The sequence below is a fragment of the Notamacropus eugenii genome, chromosome 3, assembly GCF_028372415.1.
Source record: "Notamacropus eugenii isolate mMacEug1 chromosome 3, mMacEug1.pri_v2, whole genome shotgun sequence".
In the NCBI taxonomy this organism is placed as follows: domain Eukaryota; kingdom Metazoa; phylum Chordata; class Mammalia; order Diprotodontia; family Macropodidae; genus Notamacropus; species Notamacropus eugenii.
Window position 1 is genome coordinate 68,923,534 of NC_092874.1, and position 19,823 is coordinate 68,943,356.

Here is a 19,823-nt window from a genome sequence, read left to right on the forward strand (position 1 = left end):
TCTGCTCCCTTTTTCAGCCCCTCCCAGTCTGTCGGCACCACCCTCTCCCAAGCATAAGAGCTTCAAGGACAAGAGTACGGGGCACCCCCATTCTAGGAATCAGTGAGTCAGATGAAACTGATGAGGCAAAGGGAGGCAATCCACGGGAGATGATGCTACCAGATAAATCAAGCAGCCTGCCCTTAGCACCTTAAATCACTAAGTCAAACGGGACCAACTTTTTTCTTGTACAAATGAATTAATCATTTCAAATCAGTCTGCATAGCTAAGGAGGGATCTCAGCAGTTCTACAACTCAGCCTACTCCTCCATAATCACTAGGACTGCATGCACCAATCCTCCAGCTGTTTCAGAGAATGTGTATCCACTCCTGCTCTGGGAGTACATTCCGAGATGCCCTCTTTTATAAATGAATAAACTCAGGTGAAATCGGTTTACCATTTACACTTACTCTAAATTCTTAACCTCATCAGTTTACCTGTGAGTTTTACTCCTCAGGTTGGCATTTAAAGTCTTCCACAGCCTCTCTCTAGTCAAACTTTCTGAATATTTCACATCACATACTCTCTGCATTTTAGTCAAACCAGCCTCTTTGCTGATCCTCCAACTCAGTATTGCCCAAGGTTTCTCTCATGCCTGTGTATCCCATATTGTGGCTCTAGGATTCCTTATCCCAATTCTCACTCACACTTGAGAGCTGGGTCTAAAAGATCAGGGCTGACTACTACTCCCCCTCAGGGTTCTAGGGGTACCTCTATAGGGCTGAAGGTGCGTTTCCAATACTCTCAATTCAAGGCTCCATTCCAATATGTTCTCTCAATTATTAATTGCCAGGGCCAGTTAATATTTCCTCAGTATCATAGATTATATCATTGATTACTCTGTCATTTAACCACTTAACATCAATTAGCTTATGAAGGAATATTTACTAAGGAGATACCCCAAGAACAGAAATATGAGTACATCCGTCCTTCTCCTGGTTCTAATCTGTAGGCATAATCTCCCTTCTACTACTTCAGTCCCTATGGAGAATGGACTCAGACTGAGTGTGGATGCTACAAAGCATTCACCCCCAACATGTTCACTTCTAAAGTACAGTCAATGTAAGAAGTCCATATCTTGTTTGCAGAACTCTATGTCTCAGCATCTATCTACTACATATTTAGGTCAGATAGGTTCTGGGTCTTTGCTCCTCACTGGACTTAGGTACCCAAAAACTCTGGAATTGACTCCAATATCTGGATCTGTAGTTCACTTCTGAAGCTCAAAAGATCACCAATTCTAATATTCCTTCACTCAAGGTAGGAAAAAATAGAAATAACAATAGCTACCATTTATATATTGCCTTCAGGTTTGCAAAGTGCTTTACAAATATCATCTCATTTGATGCTGAAAGAACCCTAGGAGGTAGGTGCATTATTATCATCCACATTTTACAAATGAAGAAATTGAGTCAGAGAGAGGTGAAATGACTTGAACTGAGTCACACACCTCCTAAGCAGCTAAGGCTAGATTTGAAATGAAGGTTTCCTGTTGGCAGGTACAGTATTCTAAACCACTATAACACCTGTCACACAGTAGGGAGAAAAGCAAAAGCATGTGCTCATGTTTTCATGATGAGGAGAGGGGAAGAGAGCAGACCACTCCATTCTCCACATCAGGAAGCTTAGAACATTTATTGCCTCCTCTCAAATGCACCTAGGCAGGAAAGAGAATAAAGTTGTCATCAAAAAAGGGCCTTTTGTATGTATACTCAGGTATGGGAACCATATTAAACCAATTCAAAAAACTTTCCACCACCTTGGGGTAAGTGGATAAGAAACAACCATAGAATATTCTGAAGTCAAGAACAGGGCCCTCCATTGTATATGCACAGGTAGCTCCTAGGACTGGGGCCTCATTGGTGAGTTCCACCTTTGATATACTCCCTCATGACCTCTACTTCTCAGAATCCTTAGCTTTCTTCATGGTTCAGCTCAGATACCCACCTCTTACAGAAAATCTTTCCTGATCTTTCTAGCTACTAGTGTTTCCCTCGTTTCTCTCTCTCTCTCTCTCTCTCTCTCTCTCTCTCTCTCTCTCTCTCTCTCTCTCTCTCTCTCTCTCTCTCTCCCCCAAATATCTAGCATTTCCTTTCCTTTCCTATGTTCATGTTGTATCCCCCAGATAAATAAACTCCCTGAGGGCAAACACTTTTTCCTTTTTTTCCTTGTATAAACAGTAATTGTCAAGTATTTTGTACATGATGGTAGCAGTGGATATTTAATAAATCATTGTTGAAATGAATTGAGTTCCCTTCTCTTTATCTGTCAGATTTTCCTGGATTCAAAGCAAAGAAAATGTCTGCCAAGGGACCTGGCTACCAGAAGTCACACTGATCTCTCATTTTTCTTGATGGAAATTTGAGAAATTTTTTCCTTTCTAAAACAAGGTTGGGAATCTTCGAAAGGAAGTTTTACTTCTAGGAAAGTATGGGGAAAACAAAATAAACAAAAAGCAGGTTTATGGATTTCAGATTTCTCCTCCTAACATAATTAAAGTCTAACTATAGGTTGACTTGGAATGCATAGCTCATGAGGTGGCCAACAGTCGCTCAGACATTTATTATGACTGTGAGACCCTAGGCAAGTCACTTAATCTCTGTTTGCCTCAATTTCCTCAGCTGTAAAAGAGATAATAACAGCATCTACCTTGCAGGGTTGCTGGGAGGACTGACAATCATAATTGTAAAAGTGCTTAACACAATGCGGCACATAGTAGGCATTATATAAATAACTCTTCCCTTCCTGCTTCCCTCCTATAGTCCCTTCCATAATCTGATTCCAGGTCTAAAGGGATATTCAGCCTCTCCCAGAATAAGCTTCCAGCCTTTGTTCCAGGTATGAACCCCAAGAAGTCTCCACGGGTCCTGGACCATACCCCATAGTTCATCTCTGTGCCTTTCCTCTGGCTGTCCCCTATGCCTGATATGATAACAACAACAATAACGTAATTTATGTATATTCCCTCATTTGATCCATTTATTTTCCTTCTACATGGAAACATATGCATAAATGTATAATATGTAGGTATAAATACATGTGTGCATATATGCATGTATGTATATATGTATATGTGTGTATATGTATATTTCATAGACTAGAACCTCTTTGAGGCCACTGACTTTTTTGTTTTTGTCCTTGTTACCACTGTTCCCATTCAGTCATGTCCAGCTCTTCATGACCCCCTTTGGAGTTTTCTTGGTAAGGATACTGGAGTGGTTCGACATTTCCTTTTCTAGCTCATTTTACAGATGAGGAAACTAAGGCAAACAAGGTGAAGTGACTTGCTCAGGGTCACACAGCTGGTAAGTGCCTAAGGCCAGATTTGACCCTGACTCCAGCCCCAGTGCTCTATCCCCTTTGCCACCTAGCACTTTCTTATAGTAAGTGATTCATAAATGCATACTGCACTTCCTTTTCCAGTCTTAAAGATGATTATTCCCCTGCCCTCTTCACTTCAGGCCCACACTCTGTGGGCCTCTACAGCACTTGTCTTAGAGGCCCCGGGCCCCTGGAAATCTTACTGTCTCCCTTGACCTATTACTTCCTACCCTACTAAATACAACCAAAACATATACACTAGTAAGTTGTTAAGAATGGTTCTTCGCTTTGGGGACACTCTGCTTTCCTTTCTAAGTTATCACCTGGATCTGATTTCATTATCGGTCAACTGGCCCCAGGGCAGATAGCTTCTCTCCCGGCAGCCTCCCTACATTAATTCTTCCCAAAGACCACAGACAGATTCCCCTTCCCTTTACCTCTTTCAAAGCTCCATTGCTACTTTGACCTCCCACTAGGTTGTGCTTCTTCTCTGAGGATTACCTCTCAGCTCTCAGCTCTTTTACAAAACAGAAAAGACAAACAACAGGGCCTGAGTTTAATGAGTCATCAGGTTTCTTTCCCATTCTCATGCCTCAGAATGTTAGCTCCACTTATTCCCATCCCTCCCCTTCCATTCCCTATGATAACATCTTCTCCATCCTTCCACTCACTGCCCTGTCATTAGAAAGGTCTTCCTAAATCTATTTATAGTTCTACAATACTGTCAAATAGCTGGAACAATAAGACATTATTTTCACAAAGGGAAGAAGACCTTCACAGCTTGATCTCCTGTTCCATTATCAGAATTATTAGCGGATGACTTTTGTTTGTTTACTTATTTTATTTTTCTCCTCAACTAGGAATACTAGGTTAGTTTTATCTCTTGTAGCACCTGCCAATTCACTACCCACAATAGCCGCTATGGATATGTGGGTGTAAATTTCCAGGGTAAATTCACAAAATATAAACTCTCTTCCTCAAAGACAGAACCAAGGTTTTTATTCAGATACCAGAAAGCCAATTCCACCCTAGTAACAATGAAGTTTGTACATATTACCAATAGAGGGAAGACCACCATCCCCAGGCCTTCCCTCTATCTGACCTCCTCACAAACAAGTTCCCTTAGACAAAATGCCCGTCTCTCACTCACCCTAGCTGATCTGCTCTGCTCTACCTGCTTGCTCTCTCTCTCTCTCAGCACCACCTCATTCTCTCTTGCTGCTGCACCTGTTTGGCAAGCTCCTCCCACCATGGGCTTCATGTGACTCATGCTGTGGCCTGAACCAAAGCTCAAAGCAGGTGACATGGGTCTATTAAGGGGCAGGAAAGATCTTCAAATTCTCTTAACATTACATCTCTGTAGGTGAGGAAGAAAGTTGACTTCTTTGGAAAAAGGAAAGACAGCAACTAGGTATTGTGGACAAATCCTGGGACTGGAGTTAAAGCTGAGTTCAAATCTAACCTCAGATACTTACTAACTGTAAGAGTAAGTTAAATTAGTTTATTAACTGTGTGAACCTGCATAAGTCACTTAACCTCTCTCTGTCTCAGTTTCCTCATCTGTAAAAAGGGGCTAATAATAGTACCTAGTCCCCAGGGTTGTTGTGAGACGATAATTGTGAAGTACTTAGCACAGCATGACACATAGTAAACACAAGATAAGTTTTAGTTATTATTAGTATTATTACCAATGGCTGCTCTGGAAAGGATAATTATATAGAAATTAAAAGGAACCCATTAAGTTTGAGATATGTGCACCTGGGGTGGATGCATCCATGTGTTTGATGCTCTAAGTGCGGGTGTGTTGGATTGTTTATACCTCTATGCCTCTGTGTGTTTGTGGGTGAGTGTGTCTTTACCTGTTTTGCTATGCACTTCTGTATATTACTGTTTGTTACTACAAAATATCTCACAACTTTCTGGTAAAAGCAGTATGAAAGAAACAGATTGAAGGCATACAGTAAAGATGCTAGTAGCTACACAACTAACATGTGTTCTAGACTGCCAGGTAAAATCTTGGGTATTGTCTTTGTATTTTCTCTGCACTCTGGACATTCACATTGTCCAGACTGTAAATAGATCGTGTTTGAGCAAGAAAGGCTCTCGGGTTTGCTCTTCTGTGGGACTGAGGAAAAGAGTTTTGGTAAGTCCTTTAGTTTAAACAGAATTAAAGTAGATCTCAGAGACTTAACATTGACCCATGTTGACCTTGGTGACTATCAGATCCACTTTTAGAAGGTATAAATTTGAAAATATTCTTCACCTGGATTGTTTAAGTAGTTTTTAAAAACTTTGTAGTTTATTTTCCCAACCAAACTGTCAGCTCTTATGTAGGAAGGTGAGGTTACAGAATTAATTTTCAATCTGAATTCAGCACAGGGGAAGAAAATGAAGGAGTTTAATTACAAAGTAAAAAAAACAACTGATTCCGTAAAACTTATACAAGTCTGAGAGTCAACGTTCCCCTATGGCTAGAGGACAAGACTAGGAGTCAGGAAGACCCTGATTCCAATTCTGCTAAATTGCCTTTGCGGTTTACTAGCTAATTGACACAGAGAACTCAACTCTTCTGAGTCTTAGTCTTGTCATCTGGAAGATGATGATTATCATCACGCTTTTAGCATTTGCCTCAAAATTCAAATGCATTTGAGATAGCGTTTATAAAGTGCTTCACAAATGTTCAGTCCGTCAACAGACATTTATTAAACACTACCTCTGTATGGGACACTGTGCTAAGCATTGGCGATACAGAAAAATATCAGAAGAGTTCTTGTCCTCCAGGAGGGAGAGGGCATGGAGATACTTAGGCATAGATAAGAGCTATACAGATTATATGAAAGGTAATCTTACACTTATTGGGGCAGCAAGGTCGTAGTGGACAGAGAGTACTGTACCTGAAGTCAGAAAGACTCATCTTCCAGAGTTGAAATTTGGCCTTACCAGGGATGGGGAGCCTGCAACCTCAAGGCCCTCTAGGTCCTCAAGTGAGGCCCTTTGACTGATTTCAACTCAGAGGCAGGGATATGTTTGTCAATATTTAGTAACCAGTTCTCTGAAAAAAAAATGGAACAGGAGACACTTTTAAATTTAAGTTAAATTTAAAAATAAAAATTTAAATATAATTTAATAAAATTGAATTTAAACTTAATCTACATTATTGACATTTTCAATAAGCATTCAATTAAACATTTTTAAGTGCCTGTTGTGTGCCAGGCACTCTGCTAGGCACCAGGGATACAGATAAAAAAGACTGTCCCACCCCTCCCCCGCTCTCAAGAAACTTACAATCTAACTGGGGAAAACAACGATAAAAACAATCTAGAAAGCAGGGGGCATCATGGGGAGCCCAGGGTTATCTTGCTCCATGAAACTGAACTCAGCAGAGTTGTCGGTAGAAAGAGGAGTGAGCTACAAGTCAGGTTCTGCCCTCTATAAAGCAGGGCTTTGGGTGGAGTTGGGGGCTCTAGCCTCTAGTGCTCCGATCAGAGGCGAGAGAAGGCTGAGCAGTGTGGCTGGGTATGGGAGGCTGAGTTAGCAAAACAGTGATGAGATCTGTAGTTATCAGCTCAGCCTGGGTGGGATACCTTGTTCCTTTCTTAAGTCAGACCAACAGGGGAGGATAAAAAAACAAGACAAGAGAGTGCCAGGGGGAAGGAGATCAGCACGGTAGTATAAATAATGCATAAAGGAAAGTCCATTAGATTAGGCAAGTAAAAGATCATTGATAATTTGAGAGAGCAGTTTAGTTAAATAATGTCAGAATCCACATGACTGAGGGTTTGGAAGGGGGCTGGATGAAAGTGGAGGCATTCAGTGTAGACAGCTTTCTCAAGAAGTTGAGCCATGAAGTGTAGAAATCTAGCCTGGATACACTTATGGATAGCAGAGACGGTAGGATCGAGTGAGCATCTTTTAAGGGTAACAAGATGGTGTGTGTTTGTAGACAACAGGGACCTTGAAGATAGGGACTGAACATAAGTGAGAACGTAAGAAGAATAGTGAGGGCAATCTACTGGACAAGAGGGGAAGGAACAGGATGGAGGATGAACATCAAAAGGTTTGGGTTTTGGCAAAGAGAAGGGCCAGTGAAGTAGGAGATTGTAGGGGAAGGCATCTGAGAGATATGAGGTGAGGAGGGAGAAAGGGGAGCTCTCAATAGATAGTCTCTGGAAACTAGTCATTTCTCCTTCACAGGTCTATGAAACAAACAGTAAGCATTTTATTTCTCCAACAGAACTGGAGAATTTATAAGGAAGAACATTTTAATCCATTCCATATATATCTTAGAAATGAGACATTTATCAGAAAAACTTGGTGCAAAGATATTTCTCCCAATTAACTTTCCCTTCTAATCTTAACCATGTTGGATTTGTTTGTGCAAAAACATTTTATGTAAAAGTCATCCACTTTATTTCCTATGATCTTCTTTATCCCTTATTTGGTCCCCTATTCATAGATACAAAAGATGTTTGGTTTTTTTTTACTTATTTCTCCAATTTGTTCATGATATGATCTTTTAGATCCAAATAGATAAATATAAGCTGTTTACCCCAAATAATAAATGGTCTAAGGATATGAATAGGCAGTTTTCAAGGGAAGAAACCCAGGCTTCTTATAGCCCTATGAAAAAAATGCTTCAAAACACTAATAATTAGAGAAATTCAGATTAAAACAATTTTAAAGTTCTAGCTCATACCCATCATCAGTGTGATAACAAAAATGACAAAAAAAGAAAACAACAATTGTCTGCGAGAAAGCAGTCATATTAATACACTGTTGAGGCTGTGTTAATTGGTCCAACTATTCTGGAAAGAAAATTGGAATTATGCGCAAAAAGTCACTAAACTAGGCATGCCTATACCCAAAGAAATCAAAGAAAGAGTAAAAGATCCTATGTACACAAAAATATAGTGACAAAAACTGGAAACAAAGTGGGTATCCATCAGTTGGGGAATGGTTGAATAAACTATGGCTTATGAATATAAGGGAAAGTTATTGTTCAGTGGCTTCAGTCATGTCCAACTCTTTGTAACTTCATTTGGGATTTCTTGGCAGAGTGATTTGCCATTTCCTTCTCCAGTTTATTTTACAGGTGAGGAAACTAAGGTAAGCAGGGTTAAGTGACTTGCCCAGAGTCACAAGGCTAGTAAGTGTCTGAGACCAGATTTGAAATTAGGAAGATGAGTCATCCTGACTCCAGCCTAGGTGCTCTATGCACTATGGCACCACCTCACTGCCAATGGAACACTGATGTGCCGTTCTTTCATTTGTCTGTTGTTTGTCCTTCTTTCTTGAGGAGGACTATGTCATCAGTAAGGTGATGCCATGACTTGCAAGTGAATTGCATTTAAGTGAGGGAGGGCTGTGCAAGGTCACCAGCCTCACTTTCTCCTCCTGAACTATCTGGACCTAGTGACAAGATATAGATCAGGATGACTGGAGATGCCCCTGGATGCAGTGGAAGACCTTTGCCTTTTTAAGCTAAAGTCTTTCCCTGGTCCTTCTTTCTTTTGTAATTTCTTTTTCCCCCTTGCATCCTTCCTTCCTTCTTCCTGTTTTTTCAGTTAGAGATGGGAGATAGGATAAAGAAAAATGACGTTTAAAAAATGATAGAAACTTTTTCAAAGAAGTTAGGGAACAGCTATACTATATTAGAAGAAGGAGTTTTTAGAACAGATAGAACAGAAGCATGAGATTTATGTACTCCTATTCATTTTTAGATAAATGATAATAATAATCATAGCTTGAGTCAACAATGCACAGTGACTAGAAGATTGGCCTTGGGGCCAGTCAATCTGAGTTCAAGTTCACCTACTGATATGAATTGCTGTGTGACCTTCAATAATTTACTTCATCTTTCAGTATGACAGGTAAGATTCTCTAAACTGATAAATTACAGATGAATTGCAGATGATCTGCCTGGTGGCAGAAGTTTCTAAACAGATAAAATTACAGGTTCTGACAAATAATAATACCTTCCATTTATATCCAACTTTATAGAATTATAAATGCTTTTAAATTTCATTTGGTCTTCATAGGAACCCCATTATCAACTGTGTGACCTCAGGCAAGTCACTTAATCTCTTAGATCCTCAATTTCCTTATGTGTAAAATGAGGAGACTGGATTTGCTGGCCTCTAAAGTACCTTCCTGTGATACATTTATGATCCTTTGATCCTTTGAGGCATGTAGGCAGGCAGAGAGAGAGTTTACATCTTCACTTTATAGATGAAAAGCTTGAGGTTCAGGGAGGATACATGACTTGTCCAGCATTTTTATTAGAGTCTGAGGCAAGAATCCAGGTCTTCTGTCCTCTGGTCTAGTGCTTTTTTCCATTCTATTGCACCATTGACAACACACTTTCTGGAAAGCCAGAGAAAAAGAGAGAGAGAAGAGAGAGAAAGAGGAAAGAGAAGGGGGGAGGAAAGACAGAGAGAAAGAAGGAGAGGAAAGAAAGCCCATCTTGAACCCTGCAGTCCATGTTATCCCTTCACTCACCCTTAAAAATAACCCAACATAAGAATAGGAAGATGGTTACCAGGCAACTTGCAGAAACAAAGACTGACAGTTTTTGGTGATAGAAAATATTCATGGAATGCAAAATGTATTCCATTATTCAACAGCCAGATCCATTTATTAATTGAAAATAGACAAGGGTTTAAGTAAGGACAGCAACACAAGCCAGCCAGCCAGATTTAAAATGAAGTGAGAAAGTATTATAGAACAAAACATAGAACAATAGTCTTGACGCTGATGACCCTAAGGTAGATTCAGATTCAGGGCTGTTCAAATGCATGTCGGGAACTAGCACAAGTGTGGCTTCTTGAAGAGCCTAGCATACTTAAGTGAGTCTAATACCACAAGAAGGAGGAAGACTTCAGAAATTCCATCTCGATGAGTAATGCCCAGCAATTTAAAGGTAGAGGTCTTCCTCCTACAAGCCTCCCAGGCAGCTCCAGCCCCATGAGAAGCTGCCAGAGGGGAAGTTTAAATATTTCAGTTTTTCTAAACAAGAGGCAGAGATTTACTCATCCCAAGACAATTCTAGTTCCTGCTGGTCTTGGTGCTTAAGGTCAGCTTAACATGTCAGCGTGAGCAGTAGCGAGAAGAGGATTCTTTCCTTGTGATACATTATTACCCAGAAAATTCTGGCTGTCTGGAATCCTTCATTTATTTATTGAGGGCTTATTTCTTCCCCTTCTGTTTCCCTTACTTGTGTGGATGTCCCAGAACCCTGGGCTGGAAGCAGCCGTTAGCTTTGTCTCTCCCTCTCCTTTTGCTCCCAGTATTTTCTCAAGACTCAGAGAAACTCCCATGTAATTCGTATGGTGTGATTCAGCTGCTTCAGAGGAAGAACCCAAAAAGAAAAGACAAGTAGAGTATGGAGAAGAGCATCTCTGAATTTCAAGGGTGCTATGAGCAAGTAGGAAGCTCCCTATGTAGGGGCCGGAAGACAGGGAAGCACATGAGAAATTTTACCCTAATTCATTCAAAGGTAGAAAATGGAGACTCATTGGAGTAGGGTAAGAAGAAGGCAGTTCTTAAAGTGCATACAGGGACCTTTGTAGGGTAGGGTTGTAGATACATTAAATAGCCGTTTGGACCCTTAGTACAACAAGCTATAACACCATAATCCCTTTTCCTCGTTCAAGTACTGGGAAGTGTGTGCCATCTCCTTTAGAGAAGGAATAACTGCTTGAAAATCTCGGTAGTAGAGACTCAATAACCTGGAGCCATACTGGGTCCTGGGGGTGAAAAAGCTATAATACCTTCAAATCTCTCCTGGGTCCAGCAGCTGAGAAATTTGCATCATCTCCTAAGAGAAAGAACAATTACATCTATTGAAGGAGATCTGAACAACAGTGAGAAAGAGGCAGAAAGAACCCTGGTGGGAAATCCATGGCTGACAGGTATGTTACTCTTGTCCTCGATTTCTTCGAGAGAAAAGGAATCCTTCCACGAAGGGGGAAAGGGTTTGCTTGACTTTATTTGGACTCAGGCTTGAGTCCTTGCTGTATTCTTTTCTGTGTGAATAAAATGCGTTCTGTATTTGTTGCTTTGCTAACTTTGGTGCTTCAAAAGGGAGCTGATGGGCACTGTTGGCCATGTACTTTCAGGTACTACCTGATTAGGGGCTGGTGAACCAGGCAATGAAAAGTCCCCAGTATGACCTAGGTCCTTTGTGTCAAGAGCGACCCTCTACCACAAGAGTTACCTTATTAATAATACCAATTCTCTCAGAAATATTTCAAAATACCACCACTTTCACAAGGAACAAAATCCATATAAAGATGTAAAACTTTTGGCTTTCATTTCCATTTTTCAAATCCTGAATCTTTCTCAAGTCTATTACTTTAATGAAAAAGCATACTTTTAATCTGCATGATGTACACTGGAAAAATAAATGTAAACATACTCTGACATGCAGAAGTTTTAATTAAGACAGATTGGCCTTGAGGGCAGGCAGGTGAGAAATGTACTTGATATCCCAAGCTGAAACTCTGGACCTGTTTTATGCAATAATAGTGGAAAACGATAATACTAACTAGGACAGGTATACACGAGTTAGATAATTTCTGTAAGGTACCAGGGATTATAACCGCAATGTGCATGATTGGGGCAGGTAGGTGGTATAGTGGATAGAGCACTGGCCCTGAGGAGTGAAATCAGGAGGACCTGAATTCAAATCTGGCTTCAGACACTTGACACTTTCTAGCTGTGTGACCCTGAGCAAGTTATTTAACCCCAATTGCCTCTCACCAAAAAAAAAAACAAACCAAAACCCACAACAAACAATTTCCATGATTGTTTCTATTACAAAATATATTACGAATTCCCAAAAACTGAATTTTATATTATCTAAAACTCTTGGAATGCAACCCATTTTACTACTAAAATGGGAGGGGGGCCCACTTATATAGCTATAGTAAATATATGCTAATTTCTTGTCATCTTTTCCTAAAACCCTTCTACAGATTCCAATGAAAATACAATTAAATTAAACAAATATTTATTAAATGCCCTACTAAGTACAATTAGCTGGATACACAAATACAAAATGAATGTTGTCCCTGCCCTCATGAAGTTTATAATCTACCAAAAGGATCAGATAAGTATATAACTGTACAACAAGTTATAATAGGTAAAAAAATGTATAGAAGAAATCCAAATATAGATTTAAGGAAGTAGAATTCACTTTTAGTTGGAGAAAAAAGGAAGGCTTTATGGACCAGGTAGCAACAATGCAGAGTGGAGAGAGGTGTGGAACTTGAAGGAAGGGAGGTATTTCAACCCCTGGCATTCTGGAGGGAATCTTTTCCTGGCATTTGGAATGATTGGTGTAAATGCTAGAAGTATGGAAGGGCAGGGCAAAACCAGAATGTTAGATACCACCTGGACCAAACCACTCCATTCTGCAGATGAGGAAACAGGCTCAGGCTACCTGTTTTTGGTCACACAGCTAGTTCCCCTATGTGCTGTATCCACTATGCCTGCCTTTGATAATCGATAGTCCAGTCTGGTTAGAAGGTAAAATGTGTTGAAGTCAGGAGTAACATGATAACCCTGGAAATGTATATGGAGCAAGATTGTACAAAGGTCCGGACTGCTGAATTATGGAGCAAAACCAAACAAAATGAGACTAGAAAGAAAATTCAGAGCAGAATGAGTTTATTTCAGGACGATCAAGTTCATTTAATTTGTACCCATGTCTTTTAGAGCCTAGACATGTGACCTAGTACTTATTTTCATAATTATGTGTCATTCACTGGTATGACAGGCTGTCAGCACCTAGCACAGAGTCTAATTCTACATGGTAGAAATGTTCTACATTTGTTGATTTGCTGGCTGACTGCCAGAAAGGCATGACATAGTTAATATAGACTTTCATCTTACTTCTCGGGTACTATGAACAGAGGAATTCACTCCTGGATTGGCCAGGACAACAAGGTTATCTGGTTACCAGGTCAAATGAGGATACTTTAACTGAAAGACCATAGGAGGATTGACCTGTAAAAACATTCTTGGACTGATAGCACCCAATTCAGGCATGCAGCGAGAATGGAAAAGTGGAGAGAGATGTTTTCGCATATGCTTCACTGCAGAGAAACACGATACCAGATAAAACTTGGCAACTGTAGACTAAAAAAATACATAGCCTGTTGACAAACATATTTCAAGTTCAAGTCTTGCAAAGGAATTTACTTCTGAACATGAGACGTTAACATTAAGGAAATAGTTTTATTCAACATTTTTTTTCTTGAAAAAGATTAGTTTGTTCTACCTAATAAGGAAAATTAGTTTGTTCTACCTAATAAGGAAGATTAGTTTTTTCTGCCAGCCAAGTGTACCCTTGTTAGCTATGTAATATGCAAAATTAGGTTCAAGAATCAACAATGAAATTCATTACAAACAAAAATTCAGAGAGGAAGTGTAAGATCAAGACTGTGTTTTGGCTGGCACATGTATCATTACTCTCCTTACATTACAAGTATGAAAGATTTTATATTTATAAAAATCCTTTATTTATAAAAACCTTTAGCCACAGACATCCTGATTTTTTCTTTGCCTGATTTAGAGGCACACAAAAAAATTATCCCAATGAAAGATTCCTTAAATCTCTATTTGGATTTCTTCTATACATTTCTTACCTATTATATCCCACCTGGACTTCGGAGCTTTTCTTCTGGTTTACACAAATTCTAGACTCAGAGAATCAGGTATACTTTCTGATCTTAACTTTTAACTCGTTTCCCTAGACTCTTGGGAAGAATCATTCTCATCTTCTTTGTGAGACATTATGCCAAATCATCTGTATTGATGAAGGCATGCACCTGAATGGACAAGAAAATATGTATCCAGTTGTTGTTGTTCAGTCATGTCCAACTCTTTATGACCCTATTTGGAGTTTTCTTGGCAAAGAAACTGGAATGCTTTGCTCTTTCCTTCTCTAGCTCATTTTCCAGATGAGGAAACTGAGGCAAACAGGGTTACATGACTTGCCCAGGGTCACACTGGTCTTCCTGACTCCAGGCCCAGTACTCTTTACACTGCACCAGCTAGATGGCCTATTATATCTAGACATGAAGGTATATGTAGACATGAAGTTGAAAATGGTTCTCTTATATTTTTTAAATACCACATATTGAAAAATTCTTTCATACGTTTACTTCTTCACTGACATATTTTTTCATTCATTTATTCATTAAACAAGTAATTATTAAGCACCTGTTATGTAGCTGATATCCTAAAGAATTTTTTTTAAATTACTCGCTTAAAGAATTTACAGTCTCATTAGAGAGATCAGTTGTGCACATGAAAATTAAATATCAATACAGGACACTTAACTTATTGTTTCTCATTCATTTTGGTTTGATCTACCAGGATCCTGCAACTGATATCCTAGACAAACCAGAGAAAAGAGGTCACAGTTCCAAAGTTGTTAAGAAGTTTGCAATTTTCACCGAGCTTGTGACACAAGCTCATCTCAATCTAGTCTCTTGGTAGATTCTTGGTTTGGGAGGAGGAGGGATCATCAGAGACCAGAACAACTGAGGTCCATCCACTTGAGTAAGTTAAAGGATATTGGCTGGACATTTAGTGGCCCATTTGAAGTTTGTAAGTGCATTAGATTTCAAATACCACATTTGTTCATGGGCTACTAAGTTGGTTCAGTGGATAGAGTGCTGGGCCCAAAGTCAGGAAGACATCCTCCTGAGCTCCAATGTGGCCTCAGATACTTACTAGTTGGGCAAGTCACCTAAGTGGATTAATCCTGTTTGCTTGAGTCTCCTTTTTTGTAAGGTGAGCCACAGAAAGGAATGGCAAACCACTTCTTTGCCATGAAGAGTCAGGCAAGACGGAAATGAATGACAACAGAAAACAAAGTTGAGGGTTAACAAAGACAATGGACATGCTCCTGGGCATGGATTATCTTGGTGCTTTTCTTAGCTACTCATTGATGTTGGAGTTGAACAGGTGAGACTGAAAATTTAAAAACAGGAAAATCACTGTGGTTGAGGTACTCAAGAAGAGACTCAGCTCTCTCATCTCTTGAGGACTTACCCTTGTGTCTCTTAAAGAATGCAGCAACAGAGATTCCTTTCTCCCTTCCCCTTTTCCCTGCCCTCTACGATGTCATTGCCATCTGGCAGCAGAAGCATATGGCTGTAAAATATGTACTTACTACATGCAACTCAAGAGGAGAGTTCAAGGACATGCCTTCCTGAACCACAACCTTCTGACAAGAACTTGGAAAAGAGAGCTGGAATCTGGAAGAGGGATCCTGCTGGTTTGGAAGATGGAAGACCTTCAGAGCTGAGATTCTGAGAAAATAGAATTGGAGAGTCTTCCTACCAGTTCAAGGTAAGGGTTCTTCCTTTTTTCCAGACAAAAGTTTCAGTTTAGCTGGAAGTTGGAGGTGGTGGAGATTATGGCCAACACTCCTGGTTGCAAGCAGGTCCAGTGAACCTAGTCAAAATATCTACCCATTGAAGGAGGTAAGAGATATCACAAGAGGACCATACAGTATCAGAGGTATGAGTTGTCCATCCACTTGTTTTTCACTGTTGAGATCCTCACATGCAATCTCTGTACTTGCCCATTCTCCCCACTAATTGTGTGCATGTTTGTGGAAGAGTATGCCATAAGTTTATGGATGGGGGGATGGGAAATGTTCTATTATAAATCTTACTATGCTATAAGTAATTCCTTCTCCAACTGACTATGGAAAGGTATATTCATTAATGGCAGCTTGTGAGCTATAATTTTAGGTGTACAGACCCCCAGAATACCTTAAACCTGAGGTCGCTGTCCCCTAGAGAATCATATGAGTGCAAGCGTGGAGAAGAGGAAGGACCCCAGGTGTTTCCTAAGACCTCAGTCAAATAGCCACCAAGCCCAATGCACAGACTCTTTCCAGGAGAATGCACAGAGGAACACAATCACAGACCCATGGAGATCCACCTAGGGAACCAGAGCCCTCACAATTGCACTCTTCTGCCCCACAGAAGTCTTACCTGGTTCTCTTTCCTTTCTGAAATACACAGCTTAACCACTATTACTAAGCTAGATCAGCCTACACAGGAGTCCAAAGGGCTGGGCCCTCCCTCCTTTTATCTACCACCTACGGGCAAACTTCAGAATAGAGAAGAGGTCAATGCTGTTTCACTACTGGCAACAGCTGCTGCCTTCCTGCCCTGATCAGCCGCCCTGACTTCCTAATCACAATAACATAATCACAGTCATGGAATCACTTCTCAGGTCAGCGCAGCCTCTCATGGCTATAACAGGGAAAGCCTCAGTCTAATACATCTTCAGCTCATTCTATTACACAGACCCTAGAGTTAATTCACTTCCCACTCTCGTTCCCTCTGTCACTTGTTCAGTAGTATCCAACTCTTTGTGACCCCATGAACTATACCTTCCAGGGGGTTTTCTTGGCTGTGACACTGGAGTGGTTGACCATTTCCTTCTCCAGTGGATTAAGGCAAACAAAGGTTAAGTGACTTGTCCAGGGTCATACAGCTAGTAAGTGTCTGAGGCCAGATTTTAAATCAGGTCTTCCTGACTCCACGCCTAGCGCTATATCCACAGAACCATCTAGCCTATGTCACCTAAGGAGGCTTAAACTTATCCCACCTTCCTCCCTCAACTCATAGACAAAGGAGAGAGAAAGGGATACCAACCCCTAGTCCATTTCCTGCAACGTTGTCTAAGCTTTGCTGATGAGGCTGAATTAGTTGGGGTCTGATAAACCTTGGCTAAATTCAGTTGAGGCTTGGTGAATTTTGGGTAGGAGTTTACTAGCAGGTCACTGGGGTGGAGGTGGGGGTGGGGAGTCAGGGAATACAAGTAGCTGCCAAAAGAAGAAAGCTTTGAGAAGAAAGACTGAGTTAGACTTATGGTCAGCTCCTTCACTTTTCTCCACACATTGCCATCTATTCCAATATGCATCTCCCGGCCTGAACTTCTCCTACTTCCATTCTCCCAGTGGCTCAGCATGTGGGATTTGTCCCTCTGAAGAAACCCTGGCACTGACTTGCTCTGGCTTCAAGGTTTACTTTGAGTAGAGCTTAACTTGGACCCTGACCCTCGCCCCAGGAGGGAATCTTTTCTTCCTTGCCCTGCCTATCCTTCCTACGCCCCTTCCAACAATGCATTTTCCCCATATTTTCCCATTTTTTTTCAAATTTCATACAGGTGATTTAATACTTTTCTCTCGCTTTAATTATATTTCCTTAGTTAATGATTTTAAAAAATTTTTTACATTGCCTTTATTTGTATTTCTTTTTTTAGAAACTCTTTTTACTATCCCTTGACCACTTAAAATATATACTGTATTTCATACTATAACAACAAAACACTAAGATGGGATTTATACATACAATGAAAACAATTATTAAATAAATAAAAGGAAATATGCAATGTTGAATGTCTGGATTATAACAATAGAATAAAACTAATTTTACTATACATCAAGGCAAATTTGCTGCTATACCAACCAAATTGCCCAAAAGAGGCTTTACAGAATTATCCAAAGTAATAAAAAAAATTCACTTGGAGAAATAGACTATTAAGAGACATAATGAAAAAAATACAGGACGGAGGTGACCTAAATGCTGATAGATATTAAACAACAGTAATTGTTAAAACTTTTTAGTACGGGAATTGTGAGAAAATGGTGGCATGTTAGCTCCTAAAGGATACAAGATCCCCCACAAACACCCCAATAAAGCTCTAAAAATACACCAGAAGAGACAATGATAAAAAAAATCAAAATCACTTAGGACAGGGATAAAAAAAATTTTTTTAAGCTTATTAGTGAAATAGACTCGATATGCAAGGTGCAGAAACAAATATGAAGAGTCTAATAATAAACCTAGGAACAGAAACTTATTTTATCTGAACTGCTGTAAAAACTGTAAAAGAGACCAGCCCCCTGAAAAATATTTAGTCCATACACACACGCGCGCACACACACACACACACACACACACACACACACATACATACATATATATATACGAAAAAGAGGAGGAGAGAGAGAGAGGGAGAAAGACAGAGGGAGGAGAGAGACAGAGAGAGAGAGAAGAGAGAGAGAGAGAGAGAGAGAGAGAGAGAGAGAGAGAGAGAGAGCGCCTAAAAACTGAGGGCACAGTATAAGAGGTAGCAAGCTGTACATTGAAGAAAACTAGGAATTCTATAATTCAGGGATGAGGAGAGAAAGCATCTCTTACATAAGGGCAATGAGACAGGCAATGGACTATCAGGCCCAGGGGACAGTTGGCAGCCTAGTTTGTTTGGAATGGAAAGTAAATGAAGACGAATATTATGAAATCAGATGGAAAGGTACAGTAGTTGGAAGCCAGATTGTGGAGAGTTTTCCATACCTGGCTGATGGATTTGTATTTTAATCTCAGGGCAAAGAGGGAGTCATTGCATATTTCTGAGTAGGAAGGGTGATATGGTTCTATCTCTGTTATAGGAAGATATTTTAGCAGCTGTATGGAGAATGAAAAGGGGAGAAAACGCATTCTGAGACAGCCGTTAGAATGCTGTTTCAATTGTCCAGTTGCAAAATGATGAGGCCCTGAAGTAGAGCAGAGGCTATATGAATGGAAAGGGGTTGGATGTGAGAGATATTGGTCAATGAATTCAGGTCACCATCTCTGGCTGAACTACTTCCTAAGGTACTAAAAGAACCAGCACATGTAATTGCTGAACTGCTGGTGGCAATGGTGGAAAATGAGAAGTGCCCTTGGATTGGAGAAAGCAAACGTTGAACCAATTTTCCAAAAAGGGAGTAGTCTTTAAACGCTAGGTAAGGGAGTTTGCCTGACTTCTAAAACATATCATTAAAGGAATGATTTGTCAGCATTTAGAAAGGGGAAATGGTGATCACCATGAGCCTGCAGGGATTAATCAGAAACTGGTCATATCAGACTAACCTTATTTCCTTTTATGACAAAGCCACTAGACCGGTAGATCAAGAGAAGGCTGTAAGCCCAGTTTGCGGTACCTGCCTAGATGTCAGTACAGCATTTGACAAAATCACTGGGCTGCCTCAGAATGGAATTGCGTTTCCCTTTACTCCGGTCATGGGTACTGTCATGGGTGAAGACCCCATCAGATTCCTCTCTGATGAACCTCTCCACAGGGAGGATAGCGAGGAGTTTGCTTCTGAGAACAGTGTAACAATGTATGAGAGGTTGCTTGGAGCCTGAGTGAACATTCTTTAACAGTTTCAACTTAGCTAACCACCTAGAAAACAGGAAGTTCTCTGACATCAGAGGCATTCAAAAAGACGTTTCAGTTTTGGCTACTTCCTCTGCCTCGTTCACTCATTTCACTTCATTTGGTAACTCTTTTGCTCATAGGATCTGGTGAGAACCCATGTTATGGGGAAAAAAACCCTAGGGAGTTCTCTTTTCTATAGCCATCTGGCCCTAGTAACACTATGACT

At 40.2% G+C, this 19,823-nt stretch overlaps 1 protein-coding gene across 1 annotated transcript in view; it reads right to left on the reverse strand.

The window, feature by feature from the left end:
- The window catches only part of MPP7 (MAGUK p55 scaffold protein 7), a 287,051-nt gene extending 267,494 nt beyond the window's left edge, over positions 1-19,557 (reverse strand). The window contains exons 1-2 of the mRNA XM_072651829.1: positions 19,309-19,557; positions 6,256-6,413 (exon numbers count right to left, since the gene is read on the reverse strand). The gene's annotated coding sequence lies outside the window, so the exon portion shown is untranslated. The remainder of the gene's footprint in view (positions 1-6,255; positions 6,414-19,308) is intronic.
- Positions 19,558-19,823: the final 266 nt, after the last annotated feature.